The 24,053-nt window shown below is 39.2% G+C and overlaps 1 pseudogene; it reads left to right on the top strand.

Moving 5' to 3' along the window:
• Positions 1-397: 397 nt before the first annotated feature.
• Positions 398-23,795, top strand: LOC139318073 (cytochrome P450 2J5-like; annotated as a pseudogene).
• The last annotated feature ends 258 nt before the right edge of the window (positions 23,796-24,053 follow it).

The following is a 24,053-nucleotide window of genomic DNA, read 5'->3' as shown; positions in this document are numbered from 1 at the left end:
TCTCAGATACCTGAGATTGTCATGAGTAAAAGTTAAAAACTCTAGAAATAAAAGGTCATTGTACCACTTTTCCCTATAATGACACAGCTATCCTTAATATCTATGATATATAATTGATCTTTTGCATACTAGGGTTGTATAATAATAATATCTGATGTTTCAACTTCATGCAAGTATGCACCTGCAAAAGGATATAATCCACACCTTACTGGTTGAGGTACAAGGTGTTCACAAGGTGTTCTAATTAACAGAGAATATAAAGCACAGCGGTGGCAGAAAAACTCAGGTAAGAAAGGAAGAGTATCTATGAAGAAAATTGAAAGCCACGAAGGAAAAGGCTTCTATCCCGCATTTTTTGCAGCAGCCGCTCAAAGTTGGAAAAGGGGAAGCCAGAAGAATGTTGATGCTACTATTATTCTTTATCACTGTGATTCTGTGCATGATACTTTCCTTTCGGAAACAGTTCAGTAAACACAAAGACCATCCCCCAGGACCTTCTCGGATTTCCTTGATAGCAGGAAGACTGGTGGAAGGGACTCTCTTGTCAGAGAAGACATTAATGGAGGTATGTCTTTTAAAATGCTTAATCAAATAATTGAAAGAAGGGGAGCTTGACAGACTTCAACACTATCCAACAAAATGTTGCTCAATAGTGAGAAACATAAAATATGTTTACTTAGGCAAATACACAGGAATAATATAGGTAGTACCTGGTTAAGTGGTGATACTTGTGAGATGGACAAAAGTGTCCCAGTTGACCATGCAATAAGCTTGAGCCAGCAGTATGCAGCATTGCCAAAAGAGCCAGTTGAAGTTTTGGCCTGCCTCAACACAGCTGTAATATCAAAATCACAGAAAATGATAGCAATAGCACTTATGGAGATATATACCATTTCATAGAGCTTTACAGCACTCTCTGAGTGGTTTACAGAGTCAGTATATTGCTCTCAGCCATCCGTGTCCTCATTGTACTGCCCTTGGAAGGATGGAAGGGTGAGTCAACCTTGAGCTGGTCAGGATTGAACTCCTGGCAGTGGGGAGAGGTAGCTGGCCATACTGCCTTCTAACCACTGCACCACCATAGCTCCTGTGCCACCAATGCAGCATAATACTGTTCTATGCTATGCATTGGTCAGACTGCATCTGGAATGAATGGGAAAGAATGCAGAGAAGAGCAGCAAAGATTGGTAGGTTTAGTGTGAAGAAGAGAAGGCTAAGAGCACTTGTGCAGGGATATCACAGAATGGAGGGGTAGATTCATTCTCCTTAGCACTTGATTTGTTTCTGCCAGGCTTTCGGAAATTCTCTAGCATTCCTGGACTTGGCTTGGTCTAGGAGGCTCACAATTTCCCCCATTGAAATATGGTTAAATCTATCCATGCGTTGTGAAATTAAGGAGTTTTCACCATATCTTTTAACTGCTACTTGGTATTCAGAGATGTTCTTTGCCTCATCCTGTGATTGTGAGTATGGGCAAGCGTGGGTGTGGACACTTACATTTTGATCATGTCTCAATGGGACTGCAAACTTTGGGCATGAGCCATCAGTCCCTTTCTTCAGTGCCATCACAATTTTGAACAATCACTGAATAAATGGTCATAAGTTGAGAACTAACTGAATTCTGCTGTGCTATCCTGTCAACATAAATATGTGTTTGATGTTCGTCAGTAATAGTTGTTTATTTTAGTTGTTGGAGCATTGGCTGTTGAAATATTGAACAGGTGAGAGAATTGTGGGAAGAAAGATCAAAAAATAATTTTATAGATTAAAAGCATTTGTTTTACTACTAATAATATACACAATATACCCATACAACAAAATTCACTTAACACCCAAAGACCAGGTCCAGCACATATAACAATCCCCAAACACACTCCCACCCACGACAAATTCTCTGCCCCTAAACCACCCAAACATCCACACAACAGACCAAGTAACGCTGTGCTGATTTGATGTTATTTTTGGAAGATCCATTCAAAGGGACAGAAATATTAATGGGGAAATTAAAAGAAGTTGATGTGTTAACAGGTGTTAGATTGATAATCAGAAGACAAAGATGTTAACAAAAATATGTAAATAGAGAACCAAGGAAAATTAATTAAATTAAAGGTGTTAAAACAGGATATGAGAGGTCTGTAGATATTTTCTCAGCCCTCATTAAGAAATTGTGCAATATACAAATCCTCAATGGAAGGCAGGCTGGTGCCAATTATTTTTTCTGCAGTCCTAACTATCCGTTGATGTCTGTACCTCTCCTGTTTGGTTGCTGTACCAAACCAGATAGTTATAGAAGTATAAACGACAGGCTCAATAATTCCCCTGTAGAACTGTAGAACTCTTGAGGCAACCTGAAGTTTCTGAGTTGATGCAGGAAAATCCTTAGAGTCTTTGGTATATAGAGAAAAGAATAATGGAGAGAGTATACCACCTTGGTGGGGGTGGGGGCTGTGATAGTTGTTTGGATATTTGATGTGATTTTCCCAGGCTTCACCTGTTTACTCCTGGTCACTGCAACCATCATAAATATGAGACAATTGACAAAAGAGAGAGAGCTGTACAATTGCTGCTACTCCCACTGTTACAATTACACTCTCAATGTCATTAACTGATTAAAAACCATTCTTGAAAAGTCACAGATACAGTACTGGGAGCCACATAAGGCTGTAACTGAATTTACTGAGTTCTGGAGGAAGAAAAAGGCAGGAAGATGAGAAGGCAAGAGGCAGGAAACTGGAACAGAAGGTCACATGTTAACCTGCATTATGCATAATAACGCAGAAGGTTTATCTTTTTCTACTTTGTACAAACTGCAGCTGGCAAAGCAATATGGGAACATTTATTCTCTGTGGGGAGGAAATTATTATATTATAGTCTTCTCTGGATACCAAACTGTGAAAGAAGCATTAACTAAACATGCAGAAGCCTTTGATGATCGTCCGGTTACACCATTCATATTGACTATCAGCAAAAAAAGGGGTAAGTTTTGTCCAACTTTGTGGGTTTACTATGCTCTCCAGAATTAGCATCTACACATCCATGGCCAACACTCAGGTTTTAGATAAAGATATTGAATATTAGAGAAGTCTGTCGAAGAGAAACATGAAATGAAAGGAAACATAGCTCTTCAGTGATCAATCTGAAATGAGTTATTGCATTGTATTTGTCAAACATGTCATAAAGAAAGGTGATTGCTCCATATTTGCTTTGATAGTTGTTTTTGTAATTTCACATAGAATTTATTCTTTAAAAGGAGATTATTTGGCAGCTCCCATGAGGAACAGGGTCATGAAATAGGCAGTGTTTAATAGACCAAATCAAGAAAAAGCAGAATTTTTAGGACATATATAAAGAACATATGGCCAACATTTGGCTCTATTTAGGTTAGGATCATTATTCCAGGTGTTTCTTTAGCTTATAAGAGGTATTATACGAATACTGGCTCTATGGAATCTGAAATATTTGAATTCTCGGACTTTAAAAACATTAGGATAGGGGATTTCACTAGCTCATCTATGAAGAGAAAAGGGCATGGAATATTTTTGCATAATCAGAAGGAATCCTTTAGCATTGTCCTCTCTATATAAATCAAGGTTTTCTATGTTATTAAGAATCCAAATTTCCCATTTTTTTAACAGTGAGATCTTATTTTCCCCCATTTCCATTTTCTGAAGTATATGCTGCAGTTGAGTGTCAAAGCTACGCAGGCAGGGATTGGATTCTTATATATTTACTTATTAAAGTTATATGTTGCCAATATCACTTATGCATTCTTAAATACAGGAGCAGAAATTAGAGCTACTTCAGTGGTGGGATTCAAGTAATTTAACAACTGGTTCTCTGCCCTAATTTATTTTATTTATTTATTTATTTATTTATTAAATTTATATACCGCCCTATTCCTAAGGGACTCAGGGCGGTGAACAGCGAACGATAAAAATACACTAAAATATACTAAACATTCTGGTCCTAGATAATTCAAGACATCCCAGTTTAAAATAAAATCAAAAAGTAATATAAAGGGAAAGTTAGGCCAGGCCGGCCTGCTGAAACAGGAATGTTTTGAGGGCACGGCGGAAAGTGCGCAGATCCGGAATCTTCTGTATCTCTGGGGGGAGCTCGTTCCAGATGGTGGGTGCCCTCACAGAAAAGGCTCTCCCCCTGGGGGCCGACAGTCGACATTGTTTGGCTGACGGCACCCTGAGAAGCCCCTCTCTATGGGAGCGTACTGGGCGGTGAGAGGCTATTGGTGGCAGAAGGCGGTCTCGTAAGTACCCCGGTCCTAAGCCATAGAGCGCTCTAAAGGTGGTAACTAAGACCTTGAAGCGCACCCGGAAGACCACAGGGAGCCAGTGCAGCTCGCGCAGGAGGGGAGCCACATGGGAGCGCCATAATGATTTCTTCCAACAACCAGTTTGCCAAACTGTTCAGGAAGTTAACAACCGGTTCTCCCGAACTGGTGCAAACTGGCTGAATCCCACCTCTGAGCCACTTTCTAAGCCACAAATGATTTTTTTTTTTTTGTATTGGTGTGAGCTATTCTTTCCTTTTAATCTTTGATTATTCAGGTATTGCATTTTCAAATGGTCACACCTGGTTGCAGCAAAAGCGGTTGAGTGTTGTCACCATGAGGAAGTTGGGCCTGGGGAAAAAAAGCATGGAATCCCAAATATAAGCAGAGGTCGAGAGATGTTTGGAGGACCTGGGAAGTAAAAAAGGTATCTGATAACCTCAAGTGATATTGGCTCAAGTCTAAATCTGCAGAATTTTTTTAGTAGCTTTTAGTAGCTTAGTAGTTTTGGTAGTAGAGCCAGGTACCATCTATTCTACACTTGTGCATTTGGTTTTTCTTGCTTAGATGTAAAACCTTACTTTTCTCGACATTGAATTTCATTTGGTTAGATAGGGCCCAGTGTTCAAGTCTGTCAAGATCCTTCTGTATCTTGAGCCTATCTTCTGGAGTATTGGCAGTTCCTGACAGCTTGGTGTCATCTGCAAATTTGATGAGTTCCCCATCTATCCCCTCATCCAAATCATTGATGAAGATGTTGAAGAGTACTGGGCCTAAGACAGAGCCTTGGGGTACCACTACATACTTCCCTCCATATAGATGCAGTTCCATTGAGGACTACATGTTGAGTGCGGTTCTCAGCCAATTACCAATCAATCTGATGGTAATGTTGTCTAACCTACATTTTTCTAGCTTATCAAGCACATTTATTGCTTGACTATCTTTTCTAGAACCTTTCCAGGTCAAAATAGGAAGCGCTCTATCAAATCCTGTACCTGTTAATAGTGGTGTTCCCCAAGGCAGTGTTTTAGGTCCAACACTCTTCATACTTTACATAAATGACCTTTGTGATCATATTAAAGCAACTGTGTTCTCTTTGCTGATGATGTTAAACTATTCAACACCACCGACAATGCAACTACCCTTCAAAAAATTCCTTGACTATGTGTCAGATTGGTCTAACAAGTGGCAACTTCAAATCTCAACCAATAAATACACATTGGCAAAAAAAATCAAAACATAAAATACAAATTAGATGGACATGACCTTGTAGATGACCCTCACTCTGTCAAGGATCTTGGAGTACACATTTCTAAAGATCTAAGTGCCAAAGCCCACTGTAACAACATTGCCAAAAAGGCATTAAGAGTTGTTAACCTAATCTTGCGTAGCTTCGTCTCTGGTAATATTGTACTACTAACTAGAGCATACAAAACATTTGCTAGACCTATTCTTGAATACAGCTCATCTGTCTGGAACCCACACTGCATATTGGACATAAATACAATTGAGAGAGTCCAGAGATATTTTACGGGAAGAGTCCTCCATTCCTCTACCCGCAATAAAATACCTTATGCCACCAGACTTCAAATTTTGGGCTTAGAACTACGCCGACTTCAGTCTGACCTAAGTATAGTACATAAAATTATCTGTCACAATGTCCTTCCTGTCAATGACTACTTCAGCTTCAACCACAACAATACACGAGCAAATAATAGATACAAACTGAAGGTAAACGGCTCCAAACTTGATGGCAGAAAATATGACTTCAGCAACAGAGTGGTCAATGCCTGGAATGCACTACCTGACTCTGTGGTTTCTTCCCCAAACCCCCAAAACTTTAACCTTAAACTGTCTACTGTTGACCTCACCCCATTCTTAAGAGGTCTGTAAGGGGCGTGCATAAGTGCACCAGCGTGCCTATCATCCCTGTCCTAATATTCCTTTTTACTCTTACTCTTTTCATGTATACAAATTATGTTTATACTTTTACCTGTTAGCTTATATATGCTTGACAAATAAATAAATAAATAAAATAAATAAATAAAATTGATGTCAGGCTAATAGGTCTGTAGTTTCCTGGATCCAATTTTTTCCTTTTTTGAATATGGGAACTACATCAGCTCTTTTTCATTCATTTGCTAGTGCCCCAGTGCTCCAGGATCTTTGAAAGATGTGGTTTAGTGGTTTTGAGATCACATCTGCCAGTTCCTTCAGAACCTTGGGGTGTAATCCCTCTGGTCCTGGTGATTTGAAGTCACCTAGTGTGGATAGGTGTTCTCTTGCTAATTTTGATTTGTATTCCTAATCTACATTTTAGAATATTTTTATAGATTGGGTTTTTTCCTTTATACAAAAGGAAGACAAATGCAAAAAATGAGTTAAGCAGCTTTCTCCCCGCTCCTCATCAACTTCTTGCCATTTTCTCCCATTAATGGACTAATCATTTCCTTGACATTTCCTTGCTTTTTTTAATATTATTTTTTATTATACAATTTTCTTTTTTATATATAAAAATTCCATATCCACAATGGAGGTATACAGACTGGGTATAATCTCTTTTAAATACAAATAATAAATCTTATACATACAATAGCTATAAGTATTATTCTCAAAATCTATTCACCATATTCTTCACATATCCTTATTAAACATTTTCCATTATTTAATTAAATGCTCTGTTCAGTTTTATCTATAATTAGTTAATAATGTCAAACATTATAAACATACAACTATCATATTTGTAACCATTATCGTCCAAATCTATTATTCATAATGTTTACATTATCCTCGTTATTCAATGCTCATTATTTAATTACACATTTACTTCATTTTTATTTACATATCCTCTTTAATTCTGAATTTCTAACTTCTGCTTCTATTTTCTAATCATTGGTAAAATAATTCCCAAGTTAAAAAGAATTCTGTTTCCTCCTTATCCTTAATTTTCAATGTTAATCTATCCATTTCAGCACATTCTAGCATTTACTTTATTACATTTTCCTCTATGAATATATTTTCATTTTTCCAGTTTTATGCATACACAATTCTCGCTGCTGTAACCACATGTAAAATTAAATATGTATTTCTTTTATTATACTTCTCTGGTAGGATACCCAACAAGAATATAATGAACCTATACACACAATAATTTTAACTATTATTCTCAAAATCTATTTGCCATGGTCTTCGCTTATCCTTATTAAACATTTTCCATTGTTTAATTAAACGCTCTGTTCAGTTTTGTCTATAATCAATTAATAACAAACATTATAAACATCATGTAAACATCACATTTATAACCATTATCCTCCAAGTCTATTAATCATAATGTTCACTTATCCTAATTATTCAATATTCATTATTTAATTACAATTACTTCATCTTTGTTTACATATCCTCCTTAATTCTAAATTTCTAACTTCTGCTTTTATTTTCTAACCATAAATAAAATAGTTCCCAAGTTAAAAAAGTAATATTTTTCCCATTTCTAGTTTCTACCTCTATACTAATTCTTAACAGAACAACTCCTATATTAAACAGTATTCTGCATCTATCCCACATCTCTTGTCCATTTTTGTATCTCATCTCTTATTGACTTCTTGACACCTCTCCCCGGCCAGTAGGTATCACTGTTACTCTTTTTCTCCGCTTTTGCTGCATATAAAATGCCTCCAAAAATATTTTCCAAAAATTTTCCAAAGTCCTTCAAATCAAGGTGACAATAAAAGTATAATCCAGTATTTTGAAATGATTTAAATTGCTAAAAACTAGCCAATCCAGTCTATCCTTTATCTTTAAGGTTACTTCTGTCTACAATTTCTTTTCTTTCTTTTCCAAATCTGAAAAGTAGCTTCAGGTCTTAGTTGTCGCTATTCACTTCAGTTGAGTCTCACTTTCCCAAGGGGATGTTTTTAGGAAAAATTCCAAAAGTTAGAAAATTCTTACCCAAACCGAGCACACTGTTACAGGATCTTTTCTTTCTTCTCTTCCGTTTCAGCTGTCATGGCTTCAGTTCAGCCATAATGGCTGTCTTCTCTTCTGCTGGTTAAAGGGGCTTTCTTTGGGTCAAACAAGAAGATTGTGCTCTCCTCGTGACCACTGAAGCATCCCCTACAGGCAGTGGTGGGATTCAGCCAGTTCGCACCACTTCAGGAGAACCGGTTGTTAACTTTCTGAACAGTTTGGTGAACTGATTGTTGGAAGAAATCATTATGGCAGAGAACTGGTTGTTAAATTATTTGAATCCCACCACTGCCTACAGGGTATTCGTCACCCCTACAGGGTAACTTTCGGTCCCGCAGAACCTCCTGGCTAGAAGAATTTGGCAGGACTTCGCAGACCTGATTTCTAAGTTTATTGAAATCAGCTCTTTTGAAGTCTAAGACTTTAGTTTGACTTTTCTCTATTGCTTGAGCTTGCATAATGTAGAATTCCAATAATGCATGATCACTCCCCCCACAAGGTTCCTATAATTTCAACTCCTTCTATCATTTCATCTCTGTTAGTGAGAATTAAGTCCAATAGGGCTGACCCTCCAGTTCCCTTCTCTACCTTTTGTGAGACAAAGTTGTCTACTGGGTTTTCAAGAATCTGTTTGATCTTCTATTTGGTGCAATCTATTTGATTTTCTACTGGCCTTTACTAGGGCTCACTAACTTTTTACTCCCAGCATCATTTATTTATTTTTAATAAGTTGTATTAGACCAAATTGCTTTTATTACTAACAGGAAAGGCAGAATTAATGTGAATATTAATAAAAGTTTTCTGTTATCAGGACAGCCATTTGACCCATCAATGTATATTATACATTTTGTTGGCAATGTGATCTGTGCTGTAGTTTTTGGACATCGTTTTTCCACTGAAGATAAGGATTTTCTGGAATTGATTGAATCCATGCACAGTATTTCAAAATTTTTAATAAGCTTCTCCCACATCGTGAGTATTATGGTCATTGTCCTTCTTCTTCCCTGAGTAGTACAGAATTAGCCAGAAAAATGGACTCATGGGAATTACCAGAATTGTATTTCACTAAATGATTTTTTCTTTTCCATTCTCAAATTGTAATATGTATATTGTTATTTTTTAAAAAAAGTTTTTTATTATTTTAAAACATAAACATAAAACACATCTTTTCAAAACAAAGCTCTTGATCCGGTCACAAATTCATACAAATCACTAACAAATCTTAATTTTCAATTAATACAACTTAATATTTTACTCAGTTATTTCCCTCAAATCTATTATTTAACTATGCCATTATTCCCAAAAACCCGTTACTTAAATCTTAACCAATTATCGTTCCCTTTTTCTTTTTCATTTGCTTAGATGGATATATTTTTAAAGTATAAATCATACAATTATTATAAACATTCATAAAATATTGAATTCCAACATAATCATTTTATTCTTACTATTGAGCTCAACATTTATAATCTTTGTTCCTGTTATTAAACCTAACTTATTCATTTCATTTTAACTATTAATCTCAACATACTCCTCCTTATTTTGGCTATCCCACCTCATTTTATTTTTCCTATACAATCCAGCATCTTTATCTTTATCTTTATTGTTAAACCAATCATTTTTATTTCTTGGCTGTTAAACACAGCATAACCATTTGTTTTTGGCTGTTAAACAGAGCATATTCATTTTTGTTTCTTGGCCATTACACAGCATATCCATTTTTGTTTTGGCTTTTACACAGCATAACAATTTTTGATTGACTGTAAAACACAGCATACTCTTTTTTTTAATGGCCGTTACACAGCATATTCATTTTTGTTTTGGCTGTTAAATACAGCATAGTCATTTTTGTTTTATGGCTGTTACACAACATTGTCATTTTTGTTTGGCTGTTAAATACAGCATAGTAATTTTTGTTTTCTGGCTGTTATATAGCATATCTATTTTTATTTTTTGGCTATTAAACACAGCATAATCATAGCTGGTTTAACTATTGATCCCTTCTTAATCCTTTCTTTGTTGTTCCCATCCATCTATACATTGCTTATTTTCAGATAATCATATTTATCCTTATCCTTTTCCATAAGAATTTAACATTGAGATATAGTTCTTGCTTAAGTCATATCTTTAAATATATTTATAAATTCCTTTTAACATTTTAAATTAATCATATTTATCCTTATTCTTTTTCATAACAATTTAACATTAAAACATGGTTCTTGCTTCAAACATATCTTTAAATATATTCATCAATTCCTTTTACAAAGAATTTCCATTTAACATTCTTAATTTCTATAAAAACCTCCTTTTTATTATTACAATCCACCTTTACATTATTTTAGTTTAAATCACATTGTTTAAATCTCCTTTTTTCTTTTTCCAGTTGTGTTTATCTTACTTCTTCATTTCCTCGCCTGCAAACATATATTCCTTCCATTTTCAAAGTTTTCAATTTTGTCCTCCAGAAATCATATTAAATCTTTTTCTTATTTTTATTCTGGATATAATGTATCAAGTCTCCCTCTCTTAGGCCTGCGCTTATTTCTTCTTTTGTTCCTGCGCCAATTTTTAATTATTGTTGTTTCAACTATAGGAGTTCCATTATAGTTCCTTTTCTTTTCACCAAAATCTGTCTACAGACAGGAATAAAAAACTCTTCCACAAAGTCCCACGGCTTTTATCTGTAGAACTCAGAATTTTCCATAACAAACAAGAAGTTACAAAGTTCCTTTTTAAACCAGATGGTGTCTCTCTACAATCCACATTTTCCACTAGTCATGCAAGCATCCATTTTGCACAATTCTTCTTTTAATTTTAAAAGTACCAATTCGTACTTTTAAAAAAGTAGAAGTAGAATCTACTAAATTCTAAAAAGTAGAATCCAATTCAAATTTTAAAGTATCCAGTCTTTTTGCCATATCTCAATAATTAATTCCTTTAGTTCTGTACAAAAATTACTTTTTTCTTGGGTCTTTGTCTCTTTAAAGTTGCAGTTTAAAACTTTCCAAAGCCCCTTTGTTGCACAGCCGCTATTTTGGGATAGAGATCTTCTAAGTAATAATATTGCTCCACACGTTGTTACAAGCCTGGGTTTGTTGTCACTCACCCAGCTTCAGAGAGCTCCATTTCACTCCGTTTTCCTCCAGCACTTTTCTTAGCCCGGTTGTCACAGCTTCATGGCAGCCGCCATGGCTGCCTCCCCCCGCCGCCAGCTCACAGAGGGTTCCCTCTGACTTCCGAGGAACTTGCCTGATCCTCTTGGTCGTCTGAGGTGCCCCTCCTTTTTCCCCATCCCTGCAGGACGAATCTGGTCCGAAGACCCATCGGCGACGGTTCAGCAGCTGGGATTTTTGTGGGACTCATCAGAGCCCTCTATTTCCCTGACTATCTTGTGGCAACGCCAAACCGGAAGTCTATGTATATTGTTATTTTTAAACTACTTGATCACTAAGCTTAAAGTTGAATGGGTGGCAGGAACTTTACTTCTCCAAATGCTTTGGGAATATAAATTGGAATGTTGGGTGGCAATATATATTTAGAGACCTAACCTAGGATAGAAATTCTATACATTTATGTACTCAGTTGTTGACGTTTGTTAAAATTCAACAATTGAATATCTGCCTATCATGGATTGTCTGCTCCCTCCTATATTCAAAACTTCATGGTGTTAAAATCAAAGAAACGTGTTCGGTGTCAGATATGGGACAGATCCAGGGGTGAAATGCTCCCGGTTCAGACCGGATCACCCAATCCGGTAGCGATGGCGGTGGGTGGTTCAGAGAACCGGTATCAAAAATCCCTGCGCCCCCTTCCCCCATACACAGCTGAGCCGCGCAATCATCAGAGGCTGTTTTTTTTTACTTTTAAAAGCACTTTTTCTACAACCTCTTCGGCTGGAAAAAATGCTTTTAAAAGTAAAAAAAAAAAAAGTCTCTGATAATCGCACAGCTCAGCTGGGATCGTCAGAGGTTTTTCAAAGCATTTTTTTCTGCAACCCCTTCGGCCAAAGAGGTTGTAGGAAAAAAAATGCCTTTAAAAGCCTCTGGAGATCCCAGCTGACTTGCCTGATCGTCAGAGGCTTCTGAAGCATTTTTTCTGCAACCTCTTAAGGTTGTAGAAAAAATGCTTTTAAAAGTAAAAAAAAAAAAAAGTTGGCCACCCCCACCCAGTCACATTACCACCACCACCACCACCAAGCCATGCCCGCAGAACCGGTAGTAACAAATTTTAGATTTCATCCCTAGACAGATCATGAGGCTGAACTGGTAATTTATAGGAATTGATTTATCGTTCATGTGACCTGCTGTCTTATAACAGGACTTGCTTTCTCTTTCTTGTAGATTTATGAAATTTTTCCATTTATCATGAAATATCTCCCAGGGTCTCAGCAAAAAGCCTTGTCTGCTGTGGAGAATATAGTTGCTATTATAAAGAAAGAGATCACACATCATAAGGAGTACCCGAACCTGCATGAACCACAGGATTTCATTGATTATTATTTGCTCCAAATGGAGAAAGTAAGTACAGGTAGTCCTTAGGTTATGACCACAACTGAGCCCAAAATTTATGTTGCTAAGTGAAAAATGTGTTAACTGAGTTGTGCCCCATTTTATGACTTTTCTTGCCACGTTTAAGTGGACTTTCTGGTTTTTCTTTGAAGCTGTTTCACTTCTCATTCAAGAAGCTTCTTCAGCTCTGACTGGATGGTGGGGAACAGCAGGATTTATACTCCTTACAGACAGCTGGTCATTTGCATTCTTTTAGTGGGTCATTAAAGTCACCTAAATGCTAAAAGGATGCAAATGACCAGTGGTCTGCATTACTGAGATTACTGCATTACTGAGATTACTGCATTACTGAGATCAGTGGTGGGTTTCAAAAATTTTTACTACCGGTTCAGTGGGTGTGACTTGGTGGGCATGGCATGGCTTGGTGGGGGTGACTTGGTGGGCATGGCAGGGGAAGGATACTGTAAAATCTCCATTCCCACCCCACTCCAGGGGAAGGTTACTGCAAAATCCCCATTTCCTCCTGATCAGCTGGGACCTGGGAGGCAGAGAATAGATGGGGTCGGGGCCAGTCAGAATTTTTACTACCGGTTCTCCGAACTACTCAAAATTTCCGCTACCGGTTCTCCAGAACTGGTCAGAACCTGCTGAAACCCACCTCTGACTGAGATGACATTACTTTGAGCTAATAAAAGAATATATAATGCAGTCCAGAAATAGGTTTAAAAAAGTATGGTGGGAAAGCGCAACGATGTGTCTAAATTATTCAAAATATTTAATTCCACTGAAGTTATCAAAATTGAGTCTATATTTCACAAATATGTCCCACTTTTATAAACACTCTCTCGCCTTGTTTCATCCTGATGGTTTGATTACAGCTTCAATCTCTACAGAGAAAATAGACCATGAACTAGAAAGGGGAAACAGTAGTTTGGGGAAGAAGTGGTAATAATAGGAAAATGTCTACAAATGACATTTCACCTTTCTCACTGTTAACTATAGAGCAAGAATGATCCAAATTCTACCTTTGATGAAGACAACTTGACTCATTGCATCGGTGACATCTTTCTTGCTGCGACAGACATAACTAGTGGTGTTCTGCAATGGGCATTGCTACTCATGGCAAACCATCTGGATATCCAAGGTGACAATAAAGTAGAATTTTTAATAGGGAACTGCAGTTCCTCTATGATGTTACAATATATATATACATATATTTATATTTCTATCTATCTATCTATCTATCTATATATATATATATATATATATATATATATATATATATATATATACACATTGCTCCTAGAAGCACGAAGCCAAAAACACCAGCCTGAAGATGACGAATGAGACTTCATCGAAACGTTGCCAAGACACCTCCAATTTTACGCGGGAGAAAACCCGAATAACCAAAGACCTGTGTGTGTGTGTGTGTGTGTGTGTGTGTGTGTGTGTGTGTGTGTGTTTTCCTCTAGCCAGGTTTTTCCTATGTAACCAAGGTTTTTCTGCAGCTCTAGGTCAGTAGAATCACATCCACTCGATTCTGGGCTTTTTTTCTTTCTGGCAGCCAGCAAGAGCTTGCTGCCTGGTGAGAGACTTATATAGATCTATTTCTGGCTCGTTAGCCATCATCAGTAAACCACACCCACATCTCATGTATCCTCCCTGTAAAGGTACAATATCTATTTTCTTACTTCTTCGTAGGATTTATGTGTGTTTTTCCTCTAGCCAGGTTTTTCCTGTGTAAACAAGATTTTTCTGCAGCCCTAGCTCAGTAGAATCACATCCACTCGATTCTGGGCTTTTTTTCTTTCTGGCAACTTGCTGCCTGGTGAGAGACTTATATAGATCTATTTTTGGCTCGTGTAGCTCGTAAGCCACACCCACATCTCATGTATCCTCCCTGTAAAGGTACAATATCTATTTTATTACTTCTTCGTAGGATTTATGTGTGTTTCCTGGCTGGCTGTTTCCTGGCCTGTTCCTCTTGGTCGTCCGAGGTGCCCCTCCTTTTCCCCTGTCCCTACAGGACGGTTCCGGTCCAAAGACCCATCGGCGGTGGTAAAAGTACTTCTTCTCTAAATCCATCGAGTTGGGGATTTTCTTTTTTAGGATTTGAACAGAGGCAGACCTGACATATAATCTGAAGAAAAATCAAATTATTTAGAGGCCTTCTTCAGAGTGGGATACATCCAGATCTCTGGGAGGCAGCCAATCCAGAGAATGGATTGATAGGTGATGATGGTGGTGTTTTTCACACATTTATTTTCAGTCTTCCAACAACAAATGCTAATAATCCTTTCTTACTCTCAGAATTTTACATTCCAGCTGACTTACTATTCAAAACTTCTTTAAGGGGAACCACATGGAATAATTCAGGTGGGAAAGTATCTCTCCACATTCATCTTATTTTCTGAGATAATTTATAAGGTCTTCAATAAAAGATACTTTTTTTTACCCTTTTTCTCAGACAAGGTCTACAAGGAGATAGAAAAAGTTTTGGATCCATCTCACTCCATCTGTTATGCGGATCGGAAGAACCTGCCTTATACCAATGCTGTGATTCATGAGATTATACGAAGCAAATACATCACATTCTTTGGAGTACCAAGAAAATGTGTGAAGGATGTTTACTTCAATGGGTTTCTCATTCCCAAGGTGTGAATCTTTCTGAATTCTAAGTATAACAGAACAACAGAGTTTGAAGGGACATTAGAGGTCTTATGGTCCAATCCTCTCCACAAGCAGGAGGCTCTACGCCAGGGGTCTGCAACCTTAAACACTCAAAGAGCCATTTGGACCTGTTTCCCACAGAAAAGAAAACAACGGGAGCCACAAAACCTGGGTGGGTGTGGCCAACTCGACGTCACTCACTTCCACCAGTCACATGACCCCATAGCCATGCCTAACCAGCCAGTCATTAGGGCAGAGAACCAGTTGTTAAAAATCACTGGGAACCACAAAACCCTTTTGATATCTCTCTCTCTCTCTCCCCCTCCCCCCTCCCTCCCTCCCTCCCTCTCTCTGTATCTCTGCCCTGGCTGCTTCTCCATCTCCCACCGTTGCCCTTACCTTCTCAGGCCAGGTGAGGAGTGACTGGGAGAGGAGGATGAGGGGCAGAGCCAGCCAGTGGTGGGATCACCTGACAGGGAGCCACAGCAGAGGGCTCAAAGAGCCGCATGTGGCTCCGGAGCCACAGGTTGCTGACACCTGCTCTATGCCATTCTGGTCAAATGACTATTGAATCTCTTCTTTTAAATCTCCAGTGATGGATCAGCCACAACTTCCAGAGGCAAGCCATTCCACTGATTGATTGTTCTAGCTATCAGGACATTACTCCTTAGTTCTAGGTTGGATCTCTCTTTGATAAGTTTCCATCCGTTGCTTCTTGTCCTGCCATCAGGTGATTTGAATAAGAGGTTGACCCCCTCTTCTTTGTGACAGTTCCTCAAATATTGGAAGACTGCTATCCTGTTACTCCTGCCCTTCTTTTTATTAGACTAGACCAGGGGTGTCAAACTTGCAATGACACTTTGTCGTCACATGATGTATCGCTACTTTTTCCCCCTTTGCTAAAATGGGGATGGGCGTGGCCAGTGCATGACACATCCAGCCCATGAGCTGCAAGTTTTACACCCCTGGAGTAGACATACCCTGTTCTGCAACTGTTCATCATACATTTTAGCCCACAGGCCCCTAATCATCTTTTAAGAGCTGGATGTATATATATATCAGTGGTGACATGCTACCGGTTCGCACCGGTTCAGGCGAACCAGTAGTGATTAAAAACTACCAGTTTGGGCAAACTCTCTAGCAGGGGTGAAATGCTCCCAGTTCGGACTGGATCGCCCGATCCGGTAGCAATGGTGGCAGGTGGTTCGGAGAACCGGTAGCAAAAATCCCTGCCCCCCCCCCCGATGCCCAGCTGAGCCCCGCGATCATCAGAGGCTTTTTTTTTACTTTGAAAAGCATTTTTGAAAAAATGCTTTTAAAAGTTAAAAAAAAGCCTCTGATGATCGCGGGGCTCAGCTGGGATCGTCAGAGGCTTTTAAAAGTATTTTTTCTACAACCTCTTCGGCCGAAGTGGTTGCAGGAAAAAAATGCCTTTAAAAGCCTCTGGCGATCCCAGCTGAGTTGCCTGATCGTTAGAGGGTTTTAAAAGCATTTTTTTCTGCAACCTCTTGAGGTTGTAGAAAAAATGCTTTTAAAAGTTTTTTTTTAAAAAATGTTGGCCACGCCCACCCAGTCACATTACCCCCCCACCAAGCCACGTCCACAGAATCGATAGTAACAAATTTTACATTTCACCACTGACCGGTAGTAAAAAAAAAGCTACCAGTTCCTTCGAACTGGTGTTTCCGATGATCAGCAGGAAATCCTGCTTTCTAATGAATCTAAATTGCGCGGCTCAGATGTTCCTCCGACCCACCCACCTCCCCCGCTGTTCTAGTTACCTTCCCAAGTCTCATTTTTCCGCACAAAGTGCACATTTGGTGCATACTATGAATGCCCACACGCAGCGCGTGCTTGGCGCACACCACACATGCGCGGGCAGCAAACTGGTGACAAACCAGGGAAGATTTCACCACTGATATGTATGCCCTGTTGAACTTCCACTGTTTGCTAATACTTTGTTGGAATGCAGTCTTTAGATCAAAGTGATCCACTTGCTGTTATGTTTAGGGTGTCTTTCAAGGAAGAATGTATGAATGCCGGTTTTGTCACACTTCTGATTTATCACACTAGGCCAACATCCAAGCCAAAGCTTTCTTCCAGTAGCTCACCTGAGAAGTTTCAATGCCTTATTGTCATGCTTCTTTTAAGTATACCCCACTCAGTGGGCTCCATCACACAAAAGAGTCAAGCCAACAACAAAAGACCTTACGCAACACACATATTAGCACTCATAGACCAGCACTCACTGCTCACTACTCCACACTTCCCCACTACACCACCTCCTTCTACTGCTCCTCCACATACTGCTGGAGAATAATATATTTCTGCCCATTTTAGGCTACTTCAGGCTGCTTTATTTCCTCAGACAATCACACCACCACAATCTGCCTCTCTGCTCAACTTTTATAGCCAACAGTTGCTATTTTGACTAGGGAGAGACCTCAAAGGGACAGCAGCGATACAGGTACTGGCCCTTTTTTAAAAAAAAAACAATATTATTTAATAACTGCACTGTCTGAGCATTTCCTGCATAGGCAGACATTCTAAACAATTGTGTTTAAAATTAAATCCCCTTTATCTGTTTACCCACAACCTAAAGCCATTTTTGAAATTTTACATCTAATACGAAATTAAACATTAAACCATGTTTTAAGCACATGTCCAGCTAATTCAAATAAAATATTCCAAGACAATTTCCCTTTTATCATTGCTGGTGGCTTAGAAATGACCACTTGTATTTACTGTAAGGTGGGCTAGTTTCAAGGCTGTTACTCAAAGTAGACCTTACGTTAGGACTTTGATTGGGAAAATTGCCACTACCACCGAAGACTTTGAGGAGACAAATTATCTCAATGGAGGGTAAAGCTGGCCTGTTCATAGTCCCCATTTGCCCCTCAGCTGCTTCCATGAAGAGATGGGAGTCAAAGCGAAAAGGCAGATTAGTTACTTCTAAAAGTAATAAATGCAGGGTACAAATTAAGAAATAAAAAGGGAGCTTGCAGAAGTAGCCTGCAGATTAAGCCCAGGGAGTGCTTGAAGAATTTATTTTATTAACATTAGATTAGATTTTTATTATTTATTTTTATTATTTTATTGCCTTTATTATAAGTAACTCAAGGCAACAAACATGCCAAATATTCCTTCCTCCTACTTTTCCCACAACAACAGCCGTGTGAGATGGTTTGGGTTGAGAGAGCTGGGCTCAGGGTCATGCAGCCAGCTTTCTTGCCTAAACTGGGACTAGAACTCATAGTCTCCTGGTTTCCCAGCCTAGCACTTTAACCGCTACAAAAAACTGACTACCTGAATATGCCTAAATATACACCTGAAACATGCAAGGAACAGAAATAGGATTATACAGAAACAAACGAGATTGTCTAGATTTTTCCATTTGTTTCTTTCTTCATTATAGGGAGCTATGATTTTACCAGACCTGCGCTCTGTTCTTCTTGATCCTGAACAATGGGAGACGCCTGAAAAATTCAACCCCAACCATTTTCTGGACAAAGAAGGACATTTTGTCACAAAAGAAGCATTTATGCCCTTTGGAGCAGGTAATATGCAGGTTTCTTTTTCTTTTGTAAAAACAAAAAAAAATGTGTAGGTTTCTTTTGCTTGTAAGGAAAGAGATTGCATTTGAAAGTGGGCAAAATAACATGGGGATTTGGGGAAAGGTAAATTAAGAAGCTTCTTTTCCATTACACATAACTGGATCAATGGAGGGGGGAACGCAAGAAAACTGAAAGAAACATTTAGTGATGCAAATTCCCCTGATGTTAGATTAATCTAAGTAAAACTCAGGAATGCATATAGCTATTTTAGCTCCAGCCAGTGACTGTGTGGTTAATCCTTGATTTTAGTAATTTTTATTTCTCCTAAAATGAGAGAAAAGTCCCAGAGAGATTCTTTGAAAAATGAGGCCCCCGTACTCTGTATCTTATGGATCCTCTGTCTATCCTCATCCCCAGAGCATCTGGCAGGGTTAAAAAAGAGCAGAAATACAGTACATCCATAGTGGGTCCAAATGATGATTCTGCAATGGCCCTGGACTGTATGCTTCCTCTTAATTTTTGTTTTAAAAAATGGTCCCAACTTGAAGAAAAGGGAGGAAAAGATAAGTGGATCAGGAAATGAGGGCTTCCTTGCAGGGATGAAATCCAGCAGGTTCTGACAGGTTCTGGAGAACCAGTAGCGGAAATTTTGAGCAGTTCAGAGAACCAGCAAATACCACCTCTGGCTGGCCCCAGAATGGGGTGGGAATGGGGGATTTTGCAATATCCTTCCCCTGGAGTGGGGTGGGAATGGGGATTTTGCAGTATCCTTCCCCTGCCATGCCCACCAAGCCACATCCACCAAACCACGCCCACCAAACCACACCACGCCCACCAAGCCAATCCCACAGAACCGGTAGTTTAAAAAATTGGATTTCACCACTGCTTCCTTGTATATTTACTACAGCTGGGGAATGAGCATGTGAGGTACTGCAGTCACCACTATCAGACCTCACCATCCTGAGTCAAGGGCTGACAGTGTTTGATATCCAAGGACAGTGACTTAGAAGAAGACAGCTGGTTGAGTCAGGAAAGGTTCAAGAAAGAATTAGAGGAAGCTACTCAAATCGCACCTATAAGATGGGATCCTTCTGTCCCTAAAGCCAGTATGGTAAGGCGTGGGGAAAAGTTGCGGCCCTTTCTTGATCGGGATTCCTTGTGCACAGTCACTCATGCCCTCGTAACCTCTCGCCTTGATTACTGCAATGCTCTCTACATGGGGCTCCCCTTGAGGAGCACCCGGAGGCTCCAACTGGTCCAGAACGCAGCAGCGCGGGTAGTGACGGGAGCAGCGTGGCGCTCCCATGTAACACCGCTCCTGCGTGAGCTGCACTGGCTCCCGGTGGTCTTCCGGGTGCGCTTCAAGGTGTTGGTTATCACCTTTAAAGCGCTCCATGGCATAGGGCCTAGCTATCTTCGAGACCGCCTGCTGCCACCGACGACCTCCCACCGACCCGTGCGCTCCCACAGAGAGGGCCTCCTCGGGGTGCCATCAGCCAAACAATGCAGGCTGGTGACCCCCAGGGGGAGGGCCTTCTCTGTGGGGGCACCTACCCTCTGGAATCAGTTGCCCCCTGAGATAAGGAGAATCCATGACCTCAGTGCCTTCCGCCGTGCCCTTAAAACTTTCTTTTTTCAACAAGCCGGGCTGGCCTAATTTCTTTTTAAGGGTTTTTTTAATTGTTCTGTTTTGCTTATCGTTTTAATTAATGGGGCCAAATCTATATATATTTTTAAATGTGTTTTAATATTTGTATCTGATGTTTTTATCTGGCTGTTCACCGCCCTGAGTCCTCAGGGAGAAGGGCGGTATACAAATTCAAAAATAAAATAAAATAAAAATAAAATAAATAAAATAAAAGAGTTCTGCAAAGCAAAGCAATACAAATGTGTGAATTATTGCTTTTTAGGGAAGCTAATCCAACCATCTGCTCTTAATTATTAGATACTTATTTATTTATTTATTTATTTATTTATTTATTTATTTATTTATTTATTTATTTATTTAATTTTTTAATGCCATTTCTCCTATAAGGTGACTCTATCCTATAAGGGGATTTCCCCTAAAACTGCTTCCTTAATCATAATCATCATCATAATCATAAGTTTATTTGTCAAGCATATATAAGATAACAGGTAAAAGTATAAACATAATTTGAATACATGAAAAGAGTAAGAGTAAAAAGGAATATTAGAACAGGGACGGTAGGCACGCTGGTGTACTTATGCAGGCCCCTTACAGACCTCTGAGGAATGGGGTGACGTCAACAGTAGACAGCTTAAGGTTAAAGTTTTGGGGGTTTTGGGGAAGAAACTACAGAGTCAGGTAGTGCATTCCAGGCATTGACCACTCTGTTACTGAAGTCATATTTGAAAATGTAGGGATACAAAACCATATATTAGATTGCTACAACTTGTTGGAAAGGGGATTTGAGAAAAATAAAAAGCAATGCATCTGCTGAAGCATGTTAAAATGTGGATAAAGCCTCCTTCCTCTTTCTTGAGGCAAACGTGCTAGTCTCAGTTTTATTTTATTTTATTTATTTTTTTGATTTCTATACCGCCCTACTCCCGAAGGACTCAGGGCGGTGCACAGCCAAACAATAAAACACATACATACAAAATTTAAAAGTAGAATAAAATCAAATTAAATAATTTTGGGCCCGACAAATTTAAAACCCCAAACTTTTAAAACCAATTTAAAATTGAATGTATAAAATACTAAAAGATATTTAAAAATTAAAAAACCTTTATAAGATTTTTTTTTGATAGGGAGATAAAGAAAGGCTTTTATCTCCCTATCAGGAGAAAGTTAAGGATTTCTCCTGATAAGGTATGGAAGAGGAGTCAGCTCCTGGAAAAGTCTCAGCCTAAGATAGTTCTGTCATGTGGACTATTCTAATGAATGTTAATGAGTAAATGAGTAAAATAATAAGAAAATAAAAGCTAAAATAAATAATAATAAAAGTTAAGATTGCCGGGAGAAATATCAACAACCTCAGATATGCAGATGATACCACTCTAATGGCAGAAAGCGAAGAGGAACTAAAGAGCTTTTTGATGCGGGTGAAGAAGGAGAGTGCAAAAGTTGGCTTGAAACTCAACATTAAGAAAACTAAGATCATAGCATCTGGCCCTCTCAATTCCTGGCAAATAGATGGGGAAGAAACGGAGGTAGTGACATATTTTATTTTCCTGGGCTCCAAGATCACCGCAGATGGGGACTGCAGCAGTGGTGAGTTGCCCCCAGTTCGCACCGGTTCTATAGAACTGGTAGTAAAACCGGCAGGAGGCTCCACCCACCGACCCCGACATCATCAAAACATTTCTGCGTATGCGCAGAATAGGTGCATGTGAACGTTGCAAACCGGTAGTAAAGGTAAGTAGAACCCACCCCTGGACTGCAGCCAAGAAATTAAAAGACACTTACTCCTGGGGAGGAAAGCTATAGCAAATCTAGACCGCATACTAAAAAGCAGAGACATCGCCCTGCCAACAAAAGTGCATACAATCAAGGCCATGGTTTTCCCAGTTGCAATGGATGGCAATAAGAAAGGCTGAGTGCCAAAGAATTGAGGCCTTTGAACTATAGTGCTGGAGAAGACTCCTGTGAGTCCCTTGGACTACAAGGCCATCAAACCGGTCAGTCCTAAAGGAGATCAACCATGACTGCTCTTTAGAAGGCCAGATCCTGAAGAGGAAACTCAAATACTTTGGCCACCTAATGAGAAGGAAGGACTCCCTGGAGAAGAGCCTAATGCCGGGAAAGATTGAGGGCAAAAGAAGAAGGGGACGGCAAAGAACGAGGTGGCTGGATGGAGTCACTGAAGCAGTCGGCGTGAGCTTAAATGGACTCCTGAGGATGGTAGAGGACAGGAAGGCCTGGAGGAACGTTGTCCATGGGGTTGCGATAGGTCGGACACGACTTTGCAACTAACAACAACAACTATCTATCTATCTATCTATTCTGAGGAGATCAACCCTGACTGTTCTTTAGAAGGCCAGATCCTGAAGATGAAACTCAAATCCTTTGGCCACCTAATGAGAAGGAAGGACTCACTGGAGAAGAGCCTAATGCTGGGAAAGATGGAGGGCAAAAGAAGAAAGGGACAGCAGAGAACGAGGTGGCTGGATGGAGTCACTGAAGCAGTGAGCATGAGTTTAAATGGACACTAGAGGATGGTAGAGGACAGGAAGGCCTGGAGGAACATTGTCCATGGGGTTGTGATGGGTCAGACATGACTTTGCAACTAACAACAACAACAAATGAGTAAAAAACAGTGGCTACAAAAGTGGTTATTAATATAGAATTGCACTAATCAGTTCCTGCTGGTGTCTTCCCACCAACATCTAGTTTCCACAATAGAAATAGAAGCTTGGACTAGGTAAGTCTTTGGTTTAAACAGATACATCTTTGTTTTATGAAATTTATTGTAACTATCCAGCCAGGCAGAGTATATTCCTGTTAATTGGTATGGGATTAGTAAATGAAGTAAGACTTACTCCACCAGTTTGAGATACCTTTTTTGGATTGTTGCTAAATGTGGTAAATGGTCAATGAACAGGCAGTAAAAATTGCTACTATTCATTTTGTGTTTTTATTTCATTTTCACTGTAGGTGGTCGGGTCTGCTTGGGGGAACTCTTTGCAAGGATTCAGTGCTTCATTATGTTCATCAGCCTACTGAGGGCATTTAGATTGCAACCTCCAGAAGGAGTGGAGAAACTCAGTGAAGAACCAGTAATAGGAGTGATTCTGCTTCCCTCTCCTTTTAAGATCTGTGCTGTTCCTCGCTCTGGAACACCATAGAAGGGAAAAATGAGTAAATGTTTATTTCATTCTACAGATCTTACTGTCTTTTTCTATTTCAAGTATCTGTCACACCAGTATTGAAAAGTCAAGGATCTGTCACACCAGTAATGAAAAGGTTAATTTTTGAATTGGCACTGGAAATAAACCCTTACCCTAATAAATTGCCAGAATTTTTTTTTAAAAAAAGCAGCTAAAACTGGGTATTAAACTGCTATTCAGTTTAACACCCTGTATATAAATTTGCATGTTGTGTTA

Source organism: Pituophis catenifer, unplaced genomic scaffold (assembly GCF_029215685.1).
Source record: "Pituophis catenifer annectens isolate HBS135680 unplaced genomic scaffold, rPitCat1.0.hap2 SCAF_6, whole genome shotgun sequence".
Taxonomy (NCBI): Eukaryota; Metazoa; Chordata; class Lepidosauria; order Squamata; family Colubridae; genus Pituophis; species Pituophis catenifer.
Note: the sequence above shows the minus strand (reverse complement) of the source record. Positions and strands in the feature narration are given on the sequence as shown.